Source organism: Schistocerca piceifrons, unplaced genomic scaffold (assembly GCF_021461385.2).
Source record: "Schistocerca piceifrons isolate TAMUIC-IGC-003096 unplaced genomic scaffold, iqSchPice1.1 HiC_scaffold_576, whole genome shotgun sequence".
Lineage (NCBI taxonomy): Eukaryota > Metazoa > Arthropoda > Insecta > Orthoptera > Acrididae > Schistocerca > Schistocerca piceifrons.
The window spans coordinates 14,657-39,867 of NW_025728817.1; the positions used below are offsets into that span (position 1 = coordinate 14,657).

The window sequence follows — 25,211 nt, forward strand, 5'->3', positions numbered from 1 at the left end:
AATCTATGTAAAGATAATCTGCTTCAATGTGCAGTGGCAGCATGCTTCATAGAAAATGTGTAAGATTACAGTAGATACATTTCCTGATCATGCTACAGTAATTGGGGGGGGGGGGATTCCAACTTAACAGCTAGGAGGCTCTCATGCTTAAAACAGATGCCAGAGTCAGGGAATCATGTGAGGCTGCTTTAAATATTTTTTTGAAAATTATCTTGGACAGTTAGACAACCAGCCTGTGAAGCTGACTAACAATCCCTAACTTTTTGATTCAGTTAATATAAAGGAGGATATTGGTGGGCACAGGACTCATGTTACAGCATCAGTTACTGCAGGTGTTGAAATAAATGTCAAGAAATAAGAGAAAATATTTCTGCTTAAGCAAATATGACAAGACACAGACAACAAATTACCTAGGCTGAATATGGAAAGTATTATTTGATCAAATTCAACAGTGTTGTACAATTTGACTGAGATATGTATGTGCCATGCAAGATTATGAGGGATGCAAACGATCTGTTGAGGTTCAATATTCTTGTTAGGAAATTTCTACAAAGCTAAGAGAGCTTTGTCATACGCACTATATGATCAATGTATCTGGACACCTGGCTGAAACTGCCTTACAAATTCGTGGTGCCCTCCATTGGTAACACTGGAATTCAATACAGTGTTGGCCCACCCTTAGCCCTGATGACAGCTTCCACTCTCACAGTCATACGTTCAGTCAGGTGCTGGAAGGTTTCTTGGGGAATGACAGCCCATTCTTCACGACGTGCTGCACTGAGGAGAGGTAACAATGGCGGTCGGTGAGGCCTGGCACGAAGTCGGCATTCCAAAACATCCTAAAGGTGTTCGATAGGATTCAGGTCAGGACTCTGTGCAGGCCAGTCCATTACAGGGATATTATTATCATGTAACCACTCTGCCACAGGATGTGCATTATGAATAGGTGCTCAACTGTGTTGAAAGACGCAGTCGCCATCCCCGAATTGCTCTTCAACAGTGGGAAGCAAGAAGATGCTTAAAACATCAATGTAGGTCTGTGCTATGATAGTGCCAACCAAAACAACAAGGGGTGCACGCGCCCTCCATGGAAAACATAACACCACCGCCTCCGAATTTTACTGTTGGCACTACACACACTGGCAGATGTCGTTCACTGGGCATTTGCCATAGCCACACCCTGCCATTGGATTGCCACACTGTGTACCGGGATGCATCACTCCATACAATGTTTTTCCACTGTTCAATCACCCAATGTTTACCCTCCTTACACCAAGCAAGGCCTCATTTGGCATTTACCGGCGTGATGTGTGGCTAACGATCAGCCACTCGACTATGAAATCCAAGTTTCCTCACCTCTCACCTAAATGTCACAGTACTTGCAGTGGATCCTGGTGCAGTTTGGAATTCCTGTGTGATGGTCTTGATAGATGTCTGCCTATTACACACTACAACCCTCTTCAACTGTCGGTGGTCTGTTTTAGTCAACAGAGGAGATCAGCCTGTACACTTTTGTGCTGTACGTGCCCTTCACATTTCCACTTCACTATCACATCAGGAACAGTGGACCTAGGGATGTTTAGGTGTGTGGAAATCTCGCATACAGGCGTATGACACAAGTGACACTCAATCACCTGATCATGTTCGAAGTCCGTGAGTTCTGCGGAGTGCCCCATTCCACTCTGTCATGATGTCTAATGACTACTGGGGTTGCTGATTTGGAGTACCTGGCAGTAGGGGGCAGCACAATGCACCTAACATGAAAAACATGTTTTTGGGGGTGCCCGGATACTTTCGATCGTATAGTGTATTTAAATACGGTGAAGGCTTTGTGTCAAACTCGAGCTGAACATAGCAAAAAAAAAAAAAAAAAAAAAAGCATAAGAAACTGAAGCAGATGACTCAGATAATGAGAAATTATAGCTCTTTTTTATATTAATTGTCACGTGAATGCTGTGTTTTGTATTTTGATATTCTGGTTACTATGGGTTTATTTATAGATAGCCATTTTTTATTTGTAGTTCATTGTTGCTATTTGAATTTACACATTGTCATTTTGTCATTCGGGGACAGTGAGTGGGATTTGAACGCTACAAAACCGAGTGGCAATTGGAGAAACCAGAACATTTCTGAGCTATTCTTGTGTCTGAGTTCAACAGAGGGTTGAGAGCATTGGAGGCAGTGAGAGACATTTGCACCTTATATGGAGATAATGGCACTAGACAGAGCACAGTAAGAAAATGGTTTTCTTGTTTTGAGGAGGATCGTTTTAACATTAGGGTCTCTCCATGTTCAGGAAAACCTTTGGGATCCTGATGTATGGATCCTGGTGTATGGGTACAGCATGCCCTAAGCCAAAATCACAAAGATAAGCAGATGACCATACGTAGACAACACCGACCATTCCTGACTTCTTAGGTAATAGAACCCAGTACATTGTCCTCGATGGTGAGTGTTCATCGGAGGTGAGGGTATCATCTGGAGTGCCCCAGGGAAGTGTGGTAATTCTGCTGTTGTTTTCTATCTACATAAATGATCTTTTGGATAGGGTGGATAGCAATGTGTGGCTGTTTGCTGATGATGCTGTGGTGTACCGGAAGGTGTCGTCATTGAGTGACTGTAGGAGGATACAAGATGACTTGGACAGGATTTGTGATTGGGGATGACAATCATTTAAGTGCAACAATCTGCAATGATCCACATCATTGTACTTGACGACTGGCATAAGTGATGAATAACGATCATTCCACAATCGTGTGACATTTGCATGCAATGGGGAAGATCAAAAATTGGGTGTATGGATACAGCATGCCCTAAGCCAAAATCACAAAGATCAGCAGATGACCGTACGTAGACAACACTGACCATTCCTATCTTGTATCATTACTGGTGAACAGAAATGGTGTCTTCAGGCTAAGGTAAGGAAAACAAAGGAGTGGTTGAGTCCAAACAAAGCAGCAACTCCGCATACAAAGACCTGGGCACATCCATTGAAAGATAATATTATGCACTTGTGGAACAGCAATGGTGTAGTGTACTATGAACTGCTTCCTTGAGGTGTAACCATCACTGCCTTAATTTACTGTCAACAATTGAGGTGCCTTGAAGACACAATCCAAGAAAAACAATCAGGAAGACCGTGTGAAGTGATAACACATGTCTGCAGTCTGCTAGACTGACAAAAAACACTATAAAAGGGTTGGGTTGGAAAGTCAATCCACACCCACCTTATTCACCTGATTTTGTGCCCTCAGATTTTCACTTTTTCCACTCTATCGAATAATCTTCAAGGAACTTCCTTTCTAGATAAAAATGCACTCAGAACATGGCTCAGCAAGTTCTTTCCTTAAAATCAAGAGATTTCTACAATCACAGAATCAAAATGTTACCCCAGCATTGGCAGACTGTTGTAAAAAGTGAAGGAGAATATATTATTGATGACTAACATCTCTGTTATGTGTACTTTTGTTTCGTTTACACTTGTGCAAAAACGCTACAAGCTTATGCACCAACCCAATGTGTTCACATTGTCTGAAGGAACTAGCAGCAGTTTATTGTTGGTCATTAGAACAATGAAGCATTTGAAGTGACTCGACAAAGGTACTGGAGGGTCAACAGATGGAAGTGTATAACTATATGCCTGTATCACTGTTGCCAATTTGTTATATAACTGCTTGCATATTCTGAACTTCTTAGGACCAAAAATTGCCTTTGTTCAGTATATTTGTGAGATCCTGAAGGCAGCAGATGGCAATGGGTTATGTTGATGCCATGTTCCTTACTTCCGGAAGCATCTGGTACAGTTCTGAATGTCACCTACTGAACAAAATACAAGCTTCTAAAATAACTGGACCACAATTGCAATTGTCTTGGAGACTTCCTGGGAGACTGACTCAACATGTTATTCTAAACAGGGAGAAATTGTCAGATGGAAAGAAATTTGAGGAATACCACAAGAGGGTGTTGTAGGATGGTTGTTGCTGTTATTAATACGGTTTTCAGTCCAAAGACTGATTTGATGAAGCTCTCCATTCTACTCTATCCTCAGAAAGTCTCTCCTTCCCTGCATAGACGCTGCAGCCTACATCTATTTGCATCTGCTTACTACAGTCAATTCTTGGTCTCCCCCTACAATGTTTTCCTCTCTTCATTTCCTTCCATCACCAAATTAACTATTCCTTGATGCCTTAGAATATGTCCAACTAATTGATGCCTTCTTTTAGTCAAGCTGTGCAATAAATTTCTCCAATGTGAGCACCTCATTAGTTATCTATCTAATCTTAAGCATTCTTCAGTTATGTCACATTTGAAAACTACTATTCTCTTCCTGTCCGAACTGTTTCTCATTCATTTCTGTACAAGGCTACACTCTACAAAAATACCTTCGGAAAGACTCTGCAACACTTAAATTTACATTTGATGTTAGGAAACTCATCTTTTTCAGATATACTTTTCTTGCTTTTATCAGTCTGCAATTGCCAAATGTCATTTATTTTGCAGCCCACCAGGTTGCATCCACAGCACAGAGCATATTTCGTGCAGCCATTTTCTTGGATGTCAATGTATTCAGGCAAAATACATACAAGATTCATCCGACCAGGCAACACAATTCCATAGATCCACGGTCCAGTTTCAATGATTTCATCCTCACTGAAATTGTAATTGACAATGTCATTGGGTCAACATAGATACACACGGGGGTCATCTGCCACAGAGCCCAAAGTTTATCAATATGTAATGAAAGATGTGCTTTGAAACACTTGTACCTGCACCATAATTTTAGTCTTTGTCAGATCTGCCACAGATTACCACCCATTCTGCTTTACTGAGCAGGGTAACCTCTGACCTCCACATTCTGTGATGAGGCATCGACATAAAAAAAAAAAAAAATCAACAACAGCATTTAATCTCATAATGGGCAATGGATATAATGGGTCATCAGTGCATATAAATGATCTCATGTATAATGCTGGAAACTCCATGAAGCTGTTCATGGAAGATGCTGTTGCATATACGGAGGTCATAACATGACAAAATTATAGCAAAATGAAAGAATAGCTGAAGAACATCAACACTTCGTGTGATAGCTAACAGTTGACCTCAAGCACAAATAAATGCAACATACTGCATATAAATGAGCATAAAAACCACTAATGTTTGATATATAATGATAATCAATCACTGGAAACAATGAAAACCATCAAATGGAATATTCATCCAAAACAATTTAAAGAGAAACAGCCACAGAAAACTAGTTGCAGGAAAGAGAGATGCCAAGAAATGTGTTAATTCGAGAACGACGTTGCTCACAAAACACTAGTTTGACTTATAATTTTTGTTTGTCAACCTCTGATTCTTATCAAGTATAAGTAACAGAGAAGATACAGAAAACTGATTGAAGGGCAAAATGTGGACTTGTTTCGTAAACCCACAAACATCTCAGAAATACTCAACCAACTCCAGTGGCAGACACTACAAGACAGGTGCTGGGTGCATGTCATGGAAAGTTTTACTCTTAAAATTCTGAGAATGCATGTTACAAAAAGAGTTCAACCATAAAATTGGACAAATTTGAACTTCTTTGGAGGTTTACTAGCAGTTGTTCAGCGTGTATATGATTTGCAAATGGAACAAAACAAGGGAGAAATGATAGCAGTACAAGAAGTATTCTCTGTCAAATACAGCACGATGGATTGATTGTAAAATACCAATGTACATGTAGGTTTATCAGTACCGATAATTACTGGACCAACTGTTTTGTAACCGCAAACATATCTCACATGCCATTCCCCACCTCCACCCAAGAACCAGCCAAAAAGTACAACACAAAGTAGTGCCCCCTTCGTCACCCAGTATCATCCCAGACCGGAACAACTGAATCATACCATTCGCCAGGGCTTTCATTACCTATCATCATGCCCTGAAATGAGGGACATCCTACCCAAGATGCTACCCACCCCATATATAGTGGTGTTCCATCTCTCACCCAACCCTCACAACATCCTAGTCCATCCCTACATTATTCCCAATCTTAGCTCCTTGTCACAAGGATCATATCCTTGTGGAAGACCTAGGTGCAAGACTTGACCATTCACTCACCCAGCACTTCCTATTCCAGTCCTGTCAAAGGCTTATCCTACCCCATCAGAGAGGCCGGACTGCCTGGAAAAGCAGCTATGTCGTATACCAGCTCTGCTGCATTCATTCATTCATCAGGATGAATGGCCACAAGCAAATGGGGCCAAGAGCTAAGTAGACCACCCTGCGGTACAACATGCGGCTGAACATAACAGTCTGTTTCAATGGCTGCTTCACTACCAAAGCCATCTGGATCCTCCTCTCCACCACCAGCTTTACTGCACAGTGCAGATAGGAGTTATCCTCAGAAGCTATTCTCCACTCCCAAACTTATTCCAGCCTCAACTTAAGGTAACATACAGTACCCACACCCTCCCTCCAACAGTCTCCACCCCCTGTCCTGTCACCCCTTCCTTTTCTTGTGAGGTGTGCCTGCTTCTGTGAATAAATGTGTGTGTGTGTGTGTGTGTGTGTGTGTGTGTGTGTGTGTGTGCGTGCGTTTCTTTTACTGAAAATGGTCGTAGCCAAAATCTGATGTGTAAGTTTCTTTTAGTTACACCTGTCTGCAACTTAATGTGTCATCTTTATGGTAAGTGGCAATCTCTCTCTTCCTTATATTGTTGTTATTAGTAAGGAAGTAAGAATTAGCATTATTCTTAAGTCACCTAGGAAATACTTCCAAGAGGATTGCGAAATAAGATCAGGCTAATGGCAGTTCATAATTATGCAAACATATTGAAGGAAATCTTAATATATGGTGCAACAAAAAGGAGTACGCAATTATTGAATATGTATTTTCAGTTATAAATTCTGTGCACTTAATAAAAATTAAAGCAGTTTGCACTTCCAACATAACTTGAAAATGTAAAAGAAAAATAAAATGTCTCCATAACGTAACAATAACCTTTTGCAACAATGTTACAAGCGTTTTAAGAAATAGTCGATACATCTGGATATATTTCATGAATGTGACTCCAATTACCACATACTTTTTTACTTACTAACCTGTCGTAGAAGGTTGCTAAATCTTTACAGATCAAAGATGTAACAAGCCTTATAACAACAAAGGCCAGTGAGCATGTGGAAAGGCAACAACCACATAAACAAGATTCAAAGTTCAAAGCCTTCCAAGGCCAGCACCAATTTGAATAAAATCATTTTGGGTGTTATACTGCATCATTATGAAACACTAAAATAACTAGTTACTTTAATGTTACATAATTATGCAGCTTAACAGCCAAAAAGGATTTTATGCAAGAAGCTTCATTGTCCCAGCACTGCAAACCATGCCTCCAATTTCATTACATACCATACATAATTTCTCCTGTCTGCACCAGAGCAAATTCACTGACATGAAGGCATACACACACTTATGCATGCATCCATCCAAAAACGTAATGACTGGAAACAAAGGCAGCTGGAGGTTCTAGAATTATGAATTCACATTTGCTGTGCTTATAGTGAGTAAGGCCCACAGCTACCAGTCACAGTCCCTTGGCCTTCACTTAGCAATGAAAAGCCAAAAACTTGACCTTTCGGAAGCACAAACATCCGACCCACAGTCCAGATTTATTATTAAATTACCTAGCACAAGTCAATAATCCCCCTCTTCTTAATTTCCCTTAATCCTAATGGTTTTCCAATGCTTTCCATGCTGTGTTGCATTCTATTTCCCCTTTTATTTTCTGTATTTATTTATTTCATTTCAAATGTCTATGTGTTCCATATATTCTGTTGTTACAACTGTCAATTCTATATTTTAGTCTGTTTCTGTATCACTTTCCATACATAATACCTCTTCATGCTAATGTTCAGTGCTCTTGGCAAGTACTAATTTTATTTTACTCCTAGTCAGTTACTATTTGATGATAGCTCTGTAAGCCGAAAACCACTCAACTAAATAGATTAATTCTGTAGACTATACACATTATTTGCTTTTTGTTTATACACTGATGAACCAAAACACTGTGAGCAGTTGCTTAATAGCATATGTGTCCATATTTGAAATGAAATACATCAGGGGTCTAACAGTTTACTGGTAGGTTTGTGGAGTTGTGTGGCATTAGATGTCTAAGCAAAGGTTATGTAATTTGTGTAAATAATGGGCTACTGATTTGCTTATGCGCTGATGACACCTGATAGCGACCAATATGGGTTCCACAGGATTTATATCAGGTGAATTTGGTCACCGAGACATCAACATGAGATCTCTATAATGCTCCTCAAACTACCGTAGCACAGTTATGGCTCCAAGACATGGAAAATTAAACTCCTGAAAGAAAACATCACCAGTGGGGAAGACATCAAGCCTGAAGGGATGCAGGTGGTTCACAGCTGTCACCACGTCTTCGATTACTACCATAAGTCCCATGCAAGCACTGGAGAACATTTCCCATAGCATACTACTGCTCCCATCAGCCTCCAACCATGGCGCAGGGCATGTTTTGAGTCACCTTGTACCTCAATTACAGCATTTGTGGAGATGACCACTGATCTAGTGTAGCAAAAATGTGATTCACTCAAAAAAGCCAACACGTTGCCATTGATCTATGATCAATTCCCAATGGTCCCATGCCCACTGCAATCATAATTGACAATGTCGTAGACTCAACAAGTGAACATGTAGGTTTGGTCTGGTGCGAAGCTTCATGTTCAACAATGTACAATGGATAGTGTGCTCCAAGACCCTTGTGCTTGCACCAGTATTGTGCTCTTTTGGCTACTTTACAGAGCAAACAAGCCTCCAATCCCCATGTTCTGTGAAGACTCATCAATGTCCAACCATTTAGTGCCTAGTGGTAGTTTGGATGTCCTCCTGCCTCTTTCCATAGACACTGATGACAGTAGCACATGAAAATTCAACCAGCTCAGCTGCTTTTGAGAACTTGTTAACAGGCTCTGCATAATAATAATCTACCCTTTGTCAAAGTCGCTTATCTCGATGGATTTGCAACCCATATCTTCGCTATGGTGATCCCCCGTGTGTGTCTGCTCTGCTTACATTCTATTGCAACCAAGTCACTTGCTCACAACGCCACCACATGGCATCCAATGTCATGGTGGACAGTGATCATAATGTTTTGGCTTATCAGTGTACCAATCTCATCAATGTGCCTGACAACTGCTCAATGCCTCATCCATACTGTGCATAGTTACCTTTATTCCCTACATTATTTGAAATAGATTTTAAGAAATCATTGAAATCTCACATGTCATCTGGAATCAAAACATGTAGTGCAAGAAATCTATAGAAATCAGCATGGAAAGCAATAAAATTCAAAAGTATCACAATATGACACTGTAAAATTCAAAAATAATAAGTAATGGGAAACATGGGGAGAACCACTTTTCCAATGACAACTGAATATATAATCATATTTTAAATTCTAGTTGCTTCAGTAGTATGATGCACACATTGTCAAATTAAAAGAGAAGATTTTCAAATAAAGATGAACAGTCACAAGAGTTAAAATCTATGAATATTGTGTATTCATACACTATTCAGTATATGTATAAAAGCGAATACTTTGTGGAATATTTTATATTTTGTCAGCAACCAGACACAAATTCAATATCTTTCCTAATTTGAGAAATGTAGGATACACATGAAACAAGAAAATCAAACAAAATCAAGGAAACAATTACTGAATCAAAACATAGTATAAAATATGCTGTATTTAATATTAGACCTCGATTTATATGTCATAACTAAATTTTGTTGCAAAATGTGGTTGTATATTGAAGCAAGTTATATAAAAGAAGAAATTAAATAGCAACTTTATTTCCACATTATTATATGAAAGACTAATTAGTAAAAAATTTCTCAGTAATGCCTTCCAAAGTGAGGCACTGGTTCTTACCTTTCTCTCATCCACAAGAAAGTCAAACTACGAGAAAAAAGAAATATTAATTTATTTCCTATGGCATAAAAATACCCATTACATGTAACAGAGATAAAGTATTATGGCACAACATGACATGGCTTGTACTGCGTATAATTAACTACAAAATTTATGAACCTGTGTTTCTAGGAGAAACTACAAATTATAATGAGCTCAACAGGAATACAAATTATTGTCTGGTAAGAGAGATTTTTCTTCCCTTTAAAGTTAACTGCAATATTACAACCTAAAAATAACATCATTTCTAGAAATGCACCAGCTATTTGGATTTTTACAGAGCCTAACAAAAATGTCTACTGTGACATGACTAGAAAATTATTAACACACAAATGTTTAAGGAATGGAACATTTGCCTACTGCAATACTGCTTAAGTTATCTGATTCTTCAACTTGTGTTTCTCACAACAGTTGTGCAATCTTGCAACTCACAGCAAGGTTAGAAACAAAAACCTTTCAAACTCTAACTCATGAAAATAAAAAGAGCGGATAGCAACAGAAGCAATCAGTGCTTGACTGATATTAAGAACTTATGTAATGAGAAGACCAAATATTAAGTCTTCAAATAGATATATAAAAATGTAATGAGACATTACAGGAAAATGAGGGCAAGAGAAACTGCAGAGAATTATATTATTCCACTAGTCTGGAGAAGCTTACAGTTGAAATTCAAATTTGAAAGGCAAAAGTAACTAATCTATTTCATATAATGGAAGGAAACATTCCACGTGGGAAAAAATTATATATAAAAACAAAGATGAGGTGACTTACCGAACAAAAGCGCTGGCAGGTCGATAGACACACAAACAAACACAAACACACACACAAAATTCAAGCTTTCGCAACAAACTGTTGCCTCATCAGGAAAGAGGGAAGGAGAGGGGAAGACGAAAGGAAGTGGGTTTTAAGGGAGAGGGTAAGGAGTCATTCCAATCCCGGGAGCGGAAAGACTTACCTTAGGGGGAAAAAAGGACAGGTATACACTCGCACACACGCACATATCCATCCACACATACAGACACAAGCAGACATGAGTTGCAAGCAGACATGCTTGTGTCTGTATGTGTGGATGGATATGTGCGTGTGTGCGAGTGTATACCTGTCCTTTTTTCCCCCTAAGGTAAGTCTTTCCGCTCCCGGGATTGGAATGACTCCTTACCCTCTCTCTTAAAACCCACTTCCTTTCGTCTTCCCCTCTCCTTCCCTCTTTCCTGATGAGGCAACAGTTTGTTGCGAAAGCTTGAATTTTGTGTGTGTGTTTGTGTTTGTTTGTGTGTCTATCGACCTGCCAGCGCTTTTGTTCGGTAAGTCACCTCATCTTTGTTTTTATATATAATCTATTTCATATTCATACGACAAATATTGTTTACAATATAGGAAGATGACTTCTAACTGTAAAAAAGTAATCATGAAACAAAGTTTTTAAACGCTCCATAGTGAGCATCAACAATTTTCCCTCAACATGCCCACAACAGCAAATGTTTTAAATTTGACCAAGCAATTAGAGAGGCTACTAATACAATTTAGTAAAAATAACTAGGAAGTGATTGTACACAGAGATTCAAAAATCGATTTCATCAAGGGTACTTCTGATCAATGGTACTTTAACAGTTGTAATGTCCAGCTTTGATCTGACCCCCACAGTAAAAAATACAGCACCAGCAACTGACAGTTTATTTATAATGCCAACTGTTTTCCTCAAATAGATACACTATGTGATCAAAAGTATCCAGCCACCTAGCTGAAAATGACTTACAAGATCGTGGCACCCTCCACTGTAATGCTGGAATTCAATATGGTGTTGGCAGATGACAGCTTCCACTCTCGCAGGTATACATTCAGTCGAGTGCTGAAAGGTTTCTTGGGGAATGGCAACCCATTCTTCACGGAGTTCCACACTGAGGAGAGGTATCGATGGCAATCAGTGAGGCCTGGCACAAAGTTGACGTTCCAAAATATCCTAAAGGTGTCGTATAGAATTCAGGTCAGGACTCTGTGCAGGCCAGTCCATTACAGGGATGTTACTGTTGTGTAACCACACCGCCACAGGCCGTGCATTATGAACAGGTGCTCGATCGTGTTGAAAGATGCAATCGCCATCCCCGAATTGCTCTTTAACAGTGGGAAGCAAGAAGGTGCTTAAAACATCAATGTAGGTCTGTGTTGTGATAGTGTCACACAAAACAGCAAAGGGCGCAAGCTCCCTCCATGAAAAACACGACCAGACCATACCACCACCACCTCCGAATTTTACTGCTGGCACTACACATACTGGCAAATGGCGTTCGCCATACCCACACCCTGCCATCAGATCAACACACTGTGAACTGCGATTTGTCACTCCATACAATGTTTTTCCACTGTTCAGTCATCCAATGTTTACACTCCTTATGCCAAGTGAGGCGTCATTTGGCATTTACTGGCATGATGTGTGGCTTATGAGCAGCCGCTCGACAGTGAAATCCAAGTTTTCTCACTGTCCGCCTAGCTGTCATAGTACTTGCAGTGGATCCTGATGCAGTTTGGAATTCCTGTGTGATGGTCTGGATAGATGTCTGCCCATTACACATTACAACCCTCTTCAACTGTCAGCAGTCTGTGTCAGTCAACAGATAAGATTGCCCTGAATGCTTTTGTGCTGTATGTGTCCCTTCACATTTCCACTTCACTATCACTTCGGAAACAGTAGACCTAGGGATGTTTAGGAGTGCGGAAATCTCGCAAACAGACTTATGACAGAAGTGACATCCAGTCACCTGACCACGTTCAAAGTCCGTGAGTTTTGCGGAGTGCCCCATTCTTCTCACTCACAGTGTCTAATGACTACTGATGTCACTGATATGGAGTACCTGGCAATAGGTGGCAGCACAATGCACCTAATATGAAAAACTTATGTTTTTGGGGTGTCCACATACTTTTGATCACATAGTGTATGAACCTCATAATAAATGGTTTATCTGACAACGATAATCAAGTAGTAACAGCAAAGCATCTCCAGCAATCACTTATAATTAAAAAGGAAGACATACTAATTGCCGAATCATAAATGCTAACTCAATTACAGTATTCAGAGAGAATTCGCAATATGAACAATGGGGAAAATTTTATCAATGAGATACAGTAGATAAGAAATTTAAGTTTTTCCTAAAAATATTCTTACAATACAGTGAATTCAGTACTTGCTACAATGTTTAAGATACACACACAGTTTACGTATGGGCACTAATAACCTAGATACTGCGAGCCCCAAATAACATATGTAAAGTGTAACTAAAAGAGAAAGATGGCTAACATCTGGGATCAGAGTATTTTCTACCACAAAGAGACAGCCGTATTAAAAGCAAGAATTCAGGAGTCACTCACTGCATGTAATATTGCATGTAACATGACATCATCTAGGTAAAAACTGTGAACTATGCACAAAAGATTCAAATCTCCAAGTTTGAAGCAATGACATGAAGCAAGAAAAAGTCAATATGGAAAACAATATTCAACATCTTGATGACTAGTACTGTCTATTTTTCACCGTCCCTCTCCCAACTCTATCACATACAATGCACTTAGCTTTTCACTCTTACTAACTCATGCACAATGTTTTAGCAGTAATCTCACTCTTGCATATTACCCAATCTTCCACCTTTAAGCTCTCAGGTTTTCACATCTTGTCTGGTGCAGTCCCCAACAATCAGTCTTTCCTTCTCTTCCTGGGCATTAAGTGTCCCCTGACCTTGGGTTCTGGGTGACATTTCCGAACTCAACCCATTTTGCTGAAGCTCACCAATCCTTTCCCTTCACAACTCCTCCTTCATCTTCAACCATTCTGTCAGAAGAAGAAGCCACATGCTCTGAAAGCTTGCACGCATAATAATACCTTCTATATGTGTGTTCTCCTGCTGCCACTTGGTACGTAGATCTTTTTATCTATCCAATAACATTACAAATCCACATTTTGGTATTCATAAATTCAGAGAAAGTTTTTGACAATGCTGACTGGAATACTCTCTCTGAAGAGAGTAGGGATAAAATATGTGGGAGTGAAAGGCTTTCTACAACTTTTACAGAAGCCAGATGCAATGTGAAGAGCCAAAGGACATGAAAGAGGGAAGCAGTACTTGGGAAAGAATTTGTAGCATATCACTGATGTAATTCAATCTGTACACTGAGCAAGCAGTGAAGGAAATCAATAACAAATTTGGAAATGGAATTAAAGTACAGAGAGAGAATTATATATATATATATATATATAAAATAGAGGGAAACATTCCACGTAGGAAAACTATATCTAAAAACAAAGATGATGTGACTTACCAAATGAAAGTGCTGGCAGGTCGACAGACACACAAACAAACACAAACAGACACACAAAATTCAAGCTTTCGCAACAAACTGTTGCCTCATCAGGAAAGAGGGAAGGAGAGGGAAAGACGAAAGGATGTGGGTTTTAAGGGAGAGGGTAAGGAGTCATTCCAATCCCGGGAGCGGAAAGACTTACCTTAGGGGGAAAAAAGGACGAGTATACACTCGCACACACACACATAGCCATCCACACACACACACACACACACACACATATATATATATATATATATATATATATATATATATATATATATATATATATATATATATATATATATATATATCATGAGAAAGATAAAATTGCTAAAATAAATTTAAACATTAGGAAGTCTATTGTGAATGTATTTGGGTGGACAACAAACAGTCTACACAAGGAGAGTAGAAGCTTTTGAAATGTGGCTCTACTGGTGCATGCTGAAGATGGGTAGATAGGATAACTAAAGAGGTGGTAACCTACAGAGCCGAACTGAAGATAAAATAAATTTATGGCACAATTTCACAAAAAGAAGGGCTCGGTTGAAAGACACGTCAAAGAATCATCAGTTTGGTATTGGAGGAAAGTGTGTGGTGTAAAATTGTAGAGGGGGGCCAAGGCTTGATTACAATAAACAGGTTCAAATGGGTGCACGTCATGGTAGTAATGCAGAGATGAAGAGGGTTACATAGGATGTGTTAATGTGGAGAGCAACATCAAATCCGTCTCCACACTGAAGTCCAACGAACAACCACCACAAATTCCAGGTGAAATATTTTCCAGTTAAATAGAAATCAACAAATGATAGATTTCAAATGTTTGCACCTTATCACTTTCCACAAAAAATTATCTGTAGTGTAGGTAATCACATGACTGTAACACAACTGCTTCTATGAAAGAGGATAATATAAAACAGAGGAGTGCCTGTATGGCACAACAAATACACTGTGACAACTGTTACGTTAGCTTGAAGTATATACTCACCTCAACATTCCCTTCTGCCTTGCTGTATTTTGACCTTTCAATCTGATATGCTCTGGAAAAAAATATCACATTAAACATCTGATATTACGTAAAAACAAAAATGTGCGGCTTATCGTCTTAAATCTGCAAAGAAATGTATGTGCAACATTTTCAGTTTCACTAATATCTAAGGCAGAAGAATGAAGCACAATATTTTATTTAATAAATTAGACTTTTTAGGGTATATATAAAAACAAAAGCAATAAATTGTAGACTAAAAGTTCCCGGCAGATTAAAACTGTGTGCTGGATCAAGACTCTTCCAGGAAGTTTCATATCAGCACACACTCCGGTCCAGAGTGAAAATTTCATTCTGGAAACATCCCTCAGGCTGTGGCAAAGCCATGTTTCCGCAATATCCTTCCTTCCACGAGTGCTACTTCTGCAAGTTTCGCAGGAGAGCTTCTGCAAAGTTTGCAAGGTAGGGGACAAGGTACTGGCAGAATTGAAGGTGTGAGGATGGGTCGTGAGTTGCGCTTTGGGAGCTCAGATGATGTAGAACTTGCCCGTGAAAGGCAAAGGTCCCGAGTTCGAGTCTGGCACACAGTTTTAATCTGCCAAGAAGTTTCATATTAGCGCACACTCCACTGCAGAGTGAATGAAATGGTTCTTTGACTATTATGTACAATTTCTCTGATTAGGGAAGCTACAATGCAATTTTATTCTGCCTCTCATTTTAGTGTGTTGTTGAATTTATTTCTCTCCTATCTTGATTTTTCTTCTGTCTTCTCCTACAAGGTTATTGCTGCTTGTATCATAAGTGAAAACTGGTACATCATATACACAATAAAGTTAACACTTTGGAGCCATTTGGTGGTCAACATTAACATCTACATCTTTAATCCACAAACCACCATGAGCTGCATGGCAGAGGGTACATCCCACTGTATCAATTTTTAGGGTTTATTCCTGTTCCATTCATATATATAGCGAGGGAAGAATAATTGTTTGAATGCCTTTGTGTGTGCAGTAATTACTCTAATCTTACCCTCACAATCCTTATTTGAGTGACATGTAGGGGATTGTAATATATCCTAGTGTCATCATTTAAAGCCAGTTCTTGAAACTTTGTTCACACACTTTCTCGGGATAGTTTACATCTGTCTTCACGAGTCACACTCTCACGGATCAAGCAAACCTGTGACCATTTGTGCTGCCCTTCTCTGTATAAGTTCACTATTCCCCGTTGCTCCTATTTGTTACGGGTCCCACACACCTGAGCAATATTCTCGAACTGGTCACACAAGTTACCTGTAAGCAATCTCCTCTGTAGACTGATTGCACTTCCACAGTATAATACCAATAAACCATAGTCTACCACCTGCTGTACCCATGCCTGAGCCTATGTGATAACTCCATTCCTTATCCCTACAAAGCGTTAAATCCAGATATTTGTTTGAGGTGGCCGATTCCAATAGTGACTCATTGATAGTGTAGTCTTAGGATATTATGATTTTTCGTTTTGTGAAGTGCACAATTGTACATTTCAGAACATTTAAAGCAAGTCATCAATCTTTGCACCACTTTGAAATCTTATCAACTGTATCATTTACAAAAAGTCTGGGGTTACTATGCATATTGTCTGCAATGTCATTAATACACAACATGCACAGCAAGGGTCCCAACACACTTCCCTCCATCCAAAATAACGGGCTGTATGCTCCCTATCAAAATATTCTCAATCCAGTCACAAATTTCACTTTTACTTGATATAATCCTCATTTTGATAATAAGCCTAGGTGTGGTATTGTATCAAATGCTGTTCGGAAATCAAGAATTACTGCCTGTACCTGACTGCCTTGATCCAAACCTTTCAGTATGTCATGTGAGAAAAGTGCACGTTGGGTTTCACATGATCGATGTTTCAGAGTCTATGCTGGTTGACATGAGAAAGTCATTCTGTTCAAGGTAACTCATTATGTTTGAGCTCAGAATGTGTTACAAAATTTGACAACAAAAAAAAAATGGTTCAAATGGCTCCGAGCACTATAGGACTTAACTTCTGAGGTCATGAGTCCCCTAGAACTTAGAACTACTTAAAACTAACTAACCTAAGGACATCACACACATCCATTCCCGAGGCAGGATTCGAACCTTCGAATCTATGACCTTAGCGGTCGCGCGGTTCCAGACTGTAGCGCCTAGAACCGCTCGGCCACTCCGGCTGGCGAAAATTTGACAACAAACTGATGTCAAGGATACTGGATGGTAGTTTTGAGGATCACTTTTACTACCCTTCTTGAAGACAGTTGTGACCTGTGCTTTTTTCGAAGAACTGGCCATAGTTTTTTTCTTTGGGGGATCAATGATAGGTTATAGTTAAAAGAGGGACTAACTCAGCTGTAAATCCAGTAAAGAATCTGACGGATTCCATCACACCCTGAAGCTTTGTTCAATTTTAACAATTTCAGCTGTTTCTCAATGCCACGGATACTAATACTTACTTCATTCATCTTGTTAGTGCTACAAGGATTAAATTGGGGCAATTCTCCTGGGTTTTCCTTTGTAAAGGAACATTTGAAAATGAAGTTAAGCATTTCAGCATTTGCTTTGCCCTCAATTTCAGTTCCTCTCTCATTAACCAGGTTTTGGATATTAACTCTGGTTCCACTAATAGCCTTTTAAAATGACCAAAATTTCTTTGGATTTTGTGAAATATCATGTGACAAAATTCTGCCACGGTAATCATTGAAGGCATGATGCATCACTCTCTTGATAGCCAAATTCATTTCATTCAGTATCTCTCTCTCTCTCTCTCTCTCTCTCTCTCTCTATAGTCTCATGATTTGTTTTATACCTATTATGCAGTAGCGTCCGTTTCTTTACAGTGACTGTATACCATGGAGGTCCCTACCGTTATGAACTTTCCTACTGGGTACATATACAGGGCGTAAATTTTAAGTTAACAAACCAGAATAACTCGAAAAATAAGCTTCACACGAAAAAATGTGTAGAATCCACAGTTGATTATTTTCGAGTGGGTCATCTGCTGGTGCTAAAATTAGACGGCCACCCCAGCCCCTTGGGGGATGGGGCGGGAAGCAACTTAAAAATTTAAAATGGGAATCCCCATTTTTTATTGCAGAATCAGATTCTACATAAAAACTATGTACATTTTGTCTTAAACATTTGTTTTGATTCTTGGTAGTTGGCGCTGTAATTTAAGAAAATCCATGTTCTCAATTTTGCATGGAAAATGGTTATGGATGAACAAAAAATAGTTATTTACATTGTAAATTTTGATTCGCTAAAACTAAAACTCTCCCTCTCTCTCCCATAGTGTGGGGTTTGAGAGAGAGGAATTAGAGTTTTACAAATGTTGACCCAATCTGAATCTGCGGAAAAAATTAATATTTGGCTCAACATTTGTAAAACTCTAATTCCTCTCTGTCAAACCCCACTCTATGGGGAGAGACGGAGAGTTTTAGTTCTAGTGAATCAAAATTTACGAAGTAAATAAGTATTTTTTATTCACCCGTAACCATTTTCCACGCAAAAATGAGGACATGGATTTTCTTGAATTACAGTGCCAACTACCAAGAATCAAAACAAATGTTTAAGACAAAATGTAAGTAGTTTTTTATGTAGAATCTGATTCTGCAATAAAAAATGGGGGTTCCCATTTGAAATTTTAAAGTTGCCTCCCACCCCACCCCCAGGGGGTTGGGGTGGCGGGCTAATTATAGCACCAGCAGATGCCCGCCCCCCCCCCCCCCCCCCGAAAATAATCAACTTTGGATTCTACACATTTTTTCGTGTGAAGTTTATTTTTCGAGTGATTCTGGTTTGTTAACTTAAAATGTACACCCTGTATATCTAATGCATGGCCAACTATTCTTTTAAACTTGAGCCAGAGTTCCTCTACAAGCTCCTGCCCTGTGCTGAAAGTTTCAACTCCCTCACTGAAATAAGACACTAGTAATTTTTCATCTAGTTAACTGAACATATATACCTTTCTGCCCGTTTTACATGTCCTTTGTTTATTTATTTATTTATCTTACAGCTCAAAACGTGTATTTAACATGCATGGGCAATGTTACAGAAACTACATTTAGATTATTGATACACAATAGATTACATGCTCTTAAGTAAAAGATCATTTAAGTATATTTAACATAGCATTCCTGAGATCAAATAATGTCAGCACCATACTGTATGGGCACTTCAATATAAGCCATTTTTTAATTCATTTTTAAATTCTACCAGAAAGCTGTTTCAGGTTGTTTGGCAAAGAGTTATAAAATATTGCTCCCTTAATGAATGGGGTATTTGTTGTGAGATTCAATCTTCTGCTCACCATATGAAAGTCTGATTTGTGTCTTGTATCGTAATCATGGATTTACATATTCCTGTTTGTCACTTTTTTGTCTTTTTTTCTTTAATAATATTGATTAAACATATATACTGCATCGATAGTCATAATATTAAAATTAATAAACAGGTTTTTGCATGAAGTTCTAGGTCTTACTTTTGTCATAGTTCTTATTACTCTTTTCTGCAATACAAATACCCTTCTTATATTGTATTGGCTACATCCACCCTACAATACAATTCCATAAGATAGATGGGGAACAGGTATTTTCCTGAATGTCCTCATTTACAACAGAATTTTTATTTGAGCCACTTGTCTTAAAATAAATTAAATTAGTTTTGTTAATATTGACCCTCAGGTTTTCTTTTTCAAAATGTGTTTGGGCTTTTTCAACAAAATTCTGTATAACTGAATTTAGGCCATCATTACTACATGCCCAGCAAACCCCAGAGGTGTCATCAGCATACATAGTAATACAATGACTGGTGTCTAATACTTTTGAGAAATCATTCACGTAGCAAATAAACAAGAAGGGGCCCAAGATAGAGCCTTGTGGCACACTAAAATTTATATTTCTTATCTTTGATCTTCTTTTTTCGATTACTTCTCCATTATCATATACAACTTCTGTGCATTGTTGTCTATCTTTAAGGTAAGATTCTATTAAAAGCAATAGTTTCCCAATGACACCATTACAAGCAAGTTTACTTAAAAGAGAGCCATGAGGGACTCTGTCAAATGCTTTGGAAAGATCTAAAAACACTCCTGCCGTTTTGTGACCCTCATTTATTTTCTACATCAGACTGTGTACAAACTGTACTGCTGCAGATATGGTGCTCCGACCACTTCTAAAGCCATGTTGGAAATCTCCTATTGAGTTATTCGTATTACAGTGCTCGATTAAGATTTCTAGCATAATGGCCAAGTCCAGGAAATCTCAGCCTAGCTTGTCACACTACCTTCAAAGTCTCTGGTTCAATCTTTCCACTCCACTGAGAACCAAAGGTAAACGATCAGTTCTGGGAACAAGTCTGCAAATTGTGCACTTCGTTGAAACTCAGTCTATAAGATTGGCCTTGTCAACCTTCTCTTCCAGCCACTGGGATAACCTCGGAGCCCAGACGAGAGGCATCATTTGTTCCAAAATGTACCACAATCTACAGCTGGCTGCACCCTGCTCCATCAATACCCACTACAATAGCCTCTTCAACACGTTGAATGAGGCCTCCAGGCATACACACAGAGTGCATCTAGTGTCCATTCCTGGCCCTTGCTGCCATTTCCCTAAGGGGTACCACCATTTGCCATACATTTGAGTTTGTTCATCTGGCTGAACAAATGTAAAGTTTTCTCAATTTTATTAAATAGTTTTCAATATTATAGCTTTGTTTAATGTAATGCACTCAAGATATTTGAAAGAAAAAGACTGTTTCTAATGTAGTTATCCCTTGCAGAAAAAAAAGAAGGAAAGAAAAAAGGTGATTGTGTGGCTGGAGCAACGTCTGACAAAGATTCACCGAGACTTGGAAAAAATCTTGTTTGGGTGTTCGCTCTTTTCTCATAGTCATATTCATTGTCTTTAAACTATGTTACTGTTTACAATAAATGCAGCTATTGCATATGATAGACAGCAGTAAACAAAGAACAATTGCAATATTCTTAATACCTAAGATAATTATTGACAATCAACAGCACAATAATCAAACTTAAGGTCACAATACTGAAAAATCAGGGTTTTCTACCATAACAAAATTTACAAAATTGTAATTATATTCACATAGAAGTACCTTAAGCTTTATGCTTCAACACCCAGCTAAAAGCAAATGCGGGAGGAGGGAGCACATAATTATTCACAAACTTATCGTGTGTGAAATACATCAATTGCAGTTGTAATTCTTTGACGAACAGTAGCAGCTTACTCCTATCACTTAAAATTGGTCGGAGAAAAGGCAAGGAAGTGCAATCAGAGAATTGAATGCTCTAAAGAAACATAAGGACACAAATAAAATTATTTAGACTTCAACCATACCTGTTTTATAACATGCACACCACCACAAGAACTATTAGAATAATACACAGAAAACACCCAATGAGAATGAAACAACCATGTTAAATCAAGTTCTGGGCACCCCAAAAAAAAAAATTGCACAGATTTGTGTTTCACAAAGGCAGAAGTACACATATAAAATTCTGCTCAGTACACACAAACCCACATAGTAGTTTCTTCTGCCCAAGTCTTCAACTGGAATTAGAATTTTATCCCAAAGCATCTCGATTATATTGGGTTGACATATCTAAACTAGTCAGAAAAAAAGTATCATGTTCACATAGATCTACACAAAATAATATTATTGTATGCAAGAATTAGTTAATTTTAAAAAGTTTCCTTTTTCAGTTAAGATGACATAGCTGATATAATTTTGTAAATGGTTTAAGCACAAATAAAGAACTACCTGTTTTTGGTATTTCAAGGCAATGTAACCTCAACATTAGAGAGATCATTAGTAAACTATCTGAAAAAGAGTTCAAAGACCAGAGACCACAATTCAAGTGAAAGACAGCTTGCAGAAAAGTTTGATAAAATAATAACACTGGTTAGTTGTGCATGTGGGAATGAAAAGATAGTCATGTAAGTACACTGCTAAAATGGCCAAAGATCTTCATCACTACAAATTTTTTGTTGTGCACAAGTTAAAGGTTCGAGATCAAATCGCACACATGCAGTTCTGCCAGTGGCTCTTGAATGAACACACATCTAGATATCTGAATACCCACAGTTTTTCAATCCATCAGCTAAGGGTAGTACCCGTAAAATAAATTTGTTGCAGTTTATAAAAAGTTACTTGCAGCCAGATCAATACAACTTAATTGGAGACTTCACCTTTCACAGTGACTCCATCATGCCTACCATTCATGTGTGCATGGTGGATGTGAATATGCGTGAACAACAACTTGTAATAAATACACAACAATTGTATCTTTTATTTCAGCCTTTTCACTCATTTCTGACATGAGCCGAGATGCCTCGCAGTATTTCTCAGTCCCTTCAGAACATCTGCCATATTCTTGCTTATCTAAGGCCTCTTTATTGCTTCAATTTCCATGACATCTCCATTTAATAATGCTATGTCCACAGTCACATTTTTCATGCTGATAGCATTTACTAAAAGATTCAATGAACACAGCTTTTTGCTCTAAATGATACAACAAACACACAAAAGCAATGACCCATTGAACATCTAAAATATGTCTTTTTGATAATCTTTGTGTCATGAGTTATTCTGGGTAGTCCTATACATATATTTGAGATAACGATCAAAAGTTCACAAAATTGATTCACAACCTGTAAAATTCATGTTTTGATAAACGTCCTTGAGCACTTTAAACCATTTAATAACAAAGTATTAAGTATACCTGCGAATAACACAAAAACAAACAAAATCATATTTACCTCTTCATTGTTGTACTACGACTGTATACAGTAAGCAGATTGTTTTGACAACTGGTGGAGAAAAAGAAAACACTGTAGTCTGCTTGACAAACTACATTTAATGATACTCAGTGTTTTGCAGTGTGAACTCTGTATAATGTTAAAACTGTCTATCTATGGTAATTTTGACAGTATATTTATTGCACTTCTATGTTATTTGTTTTCTCTTTAGTTGGTGGTGAATGTTTTGTCTTAATCCAAAATGCTTCAGTGACTATCCACAACAGTTTGGGCTTGTGATGTTACAGCTATTCTTACTAAAATGAAATGTGTTTGAAGGCTGTATCAAATGTTCAACAACACACTTTCACTGACAATACACCATTTTTATCTACAGTTCTTTCAAAATTCGACATAATACAACCACACATCTATAATATGCTTATTCAATGTTTTCGCTTTGCGGGTAATAACTGCCCAATAATGCCGTTAATAGAGTGGCATTTACAATCTTAAAGATAAATATAATGTTCGACTGATACTCCAAAATAAACCAACAGAATCAACTGATGACTTCTCGTCAACATTTAATAATAATACTAAGGTAAAAACTCAAGAAGGTTTGTATACCTTTTCGAACTTTCCGTACTCGGGCATTTTCCGAAGCAAGTTCCCATGATACGCCAGGCTGACTTATGCAGCTGGACGTAACCGTTCTTTTTAACAACATGGAAAAAGAAATCATGGAACCTTTTATTAACTTTTATTCCTCAAAACATAACCTGAAACCAGGCACACATGTTGGACATGTTGACAATCGCTACCCGCAGCATAACCAATGTTTTGCCCAGCCGTTCCAGCGACTCTATCTTCCCACTCTCCCTGTCTCTTCACGTTTGCGCTTTGCGGATCTGCCACTCTGTTGTTACTTGCTGTACCCTTTGTATTTGTTTGCCTTCCGCATCTTCTATGTTTTAACTGGACTTTACCTTTGATTCCGCGAAAATTTTCTTGCCTCTCTCCGTAGTCGACATACGTAACCGCGCAGATGACAATGTATCTGAGTCTTTAAATTTATTGTTATGAGAAAATCATGTGTCGTATACGAAGATAGCGTATTTTTACGTGCCGCTAGAGCTGTGACAACTCCTTTAGTGCAAATTTATCGTGTAATTTAAAGTGCGTTCCGGTACATTAAACAAGCGGACTTTTGTTTCAACAACTGCCGCTTAAGGAATTTCTCCTACTTGATATAGTCTTTTTAAGGCCCGTCCACACGCAACGATCTGTCTGCGCACATCACATCTGCGCAGACAGATCGTTGCGTGTGGACAGAAGATTTGCATCAACCTGAGGTGTGTGCAAACCTGGAAGTTGGAGTTGGAGGTTTGAGCGAAACCTCTCAAATCTGTCGGTTCAAACCACATCTGCGCAGACAAGTTGGAGCGTGTGGACAGGAGATCGCCGCAAATCTGGCGCGAAACAGCTGTTTGCTCAGTCTAGTGTTTGTATTTGTGCGCACAGGGCATTAAAATGGCTGATACTCGTCAGTGTTCTCGAAAGTTTGTAAGTGAATTCATTGAAATATGTAGAAACCACCAATGTTTGTAGAAGATTAAAAGTAAAGAATATAGTGACCGGCGACCGAGACAAAAAGACAGCAGCACACAATGCTCTAATTGAAAAAAATTGCGTGCAGTTGACGCCTCGGCAAACAGAGAAGCAGTAATAAAAAAAATCCTTGCGAACTGTTTACCGAAAAGAGTTATCCAAAGTTCAGAAATCTAGAAGATCTGGTGTAGGAGTAGATCAAGTATACCAGCCAATGTTATGGTATTTTGATCTGCTTGGCTTTCTTAGTGATCAAGAAACGCCAAGACCAAGCAGGAGTACAATTGAAGATGAAATTGGAGTGTCTATGTTACCGCCAGCCGTTCATGAGGGGAAATTGCCCTTCTCATACAAGTATTTTTTCTCATAATATGAAGGGTTACAGGCATTAAGAGATAATTATAAGTTTCGACATCCATCCGCAAATAATTTTACCAGTCGTTAGGTTCGCCCTGCAACTCTCGCAGTAAATTTACGTAAGAAAACTGCTTTCGCTTTAGCAGCCACTGTCTACACCATTTTGCCC

At 38.6% G+C, this 25,211-nt stretch overlaps 1 long non-coding RNA gene across 2 annotated transcripts in view; it reads right to left on the reverse strand.

Annotated features, from left to right (window-relative positions):
- LOC124761248 overlaps positions 1–24,218 on the reverse strand; it is a 38,785-nt gene extending 14,567 nt beyond the window's left edge. The window contains exons 1-2 of one of the 2 annotated variants that reach the window (XR_007012400.1): positions 24,064–24,218; positions 15,295–15,346 (exon numbers count right to left, since the gene is read on the reverse strand). This is a non-coding gene — a long non-coding RNA (uncharacterized LOC124761248). Of the gene's footprint in view, positions 1–15,294; positions 15,347–23,095; positions 24,043–24,063 lie in introns of those variants that run through there. The other variant, XR_007012399.1, reaches the window with a different exon arrangement.
- Between the last annotated feature and the right edge of the window lie 993 nt (positions 24,219–25,211).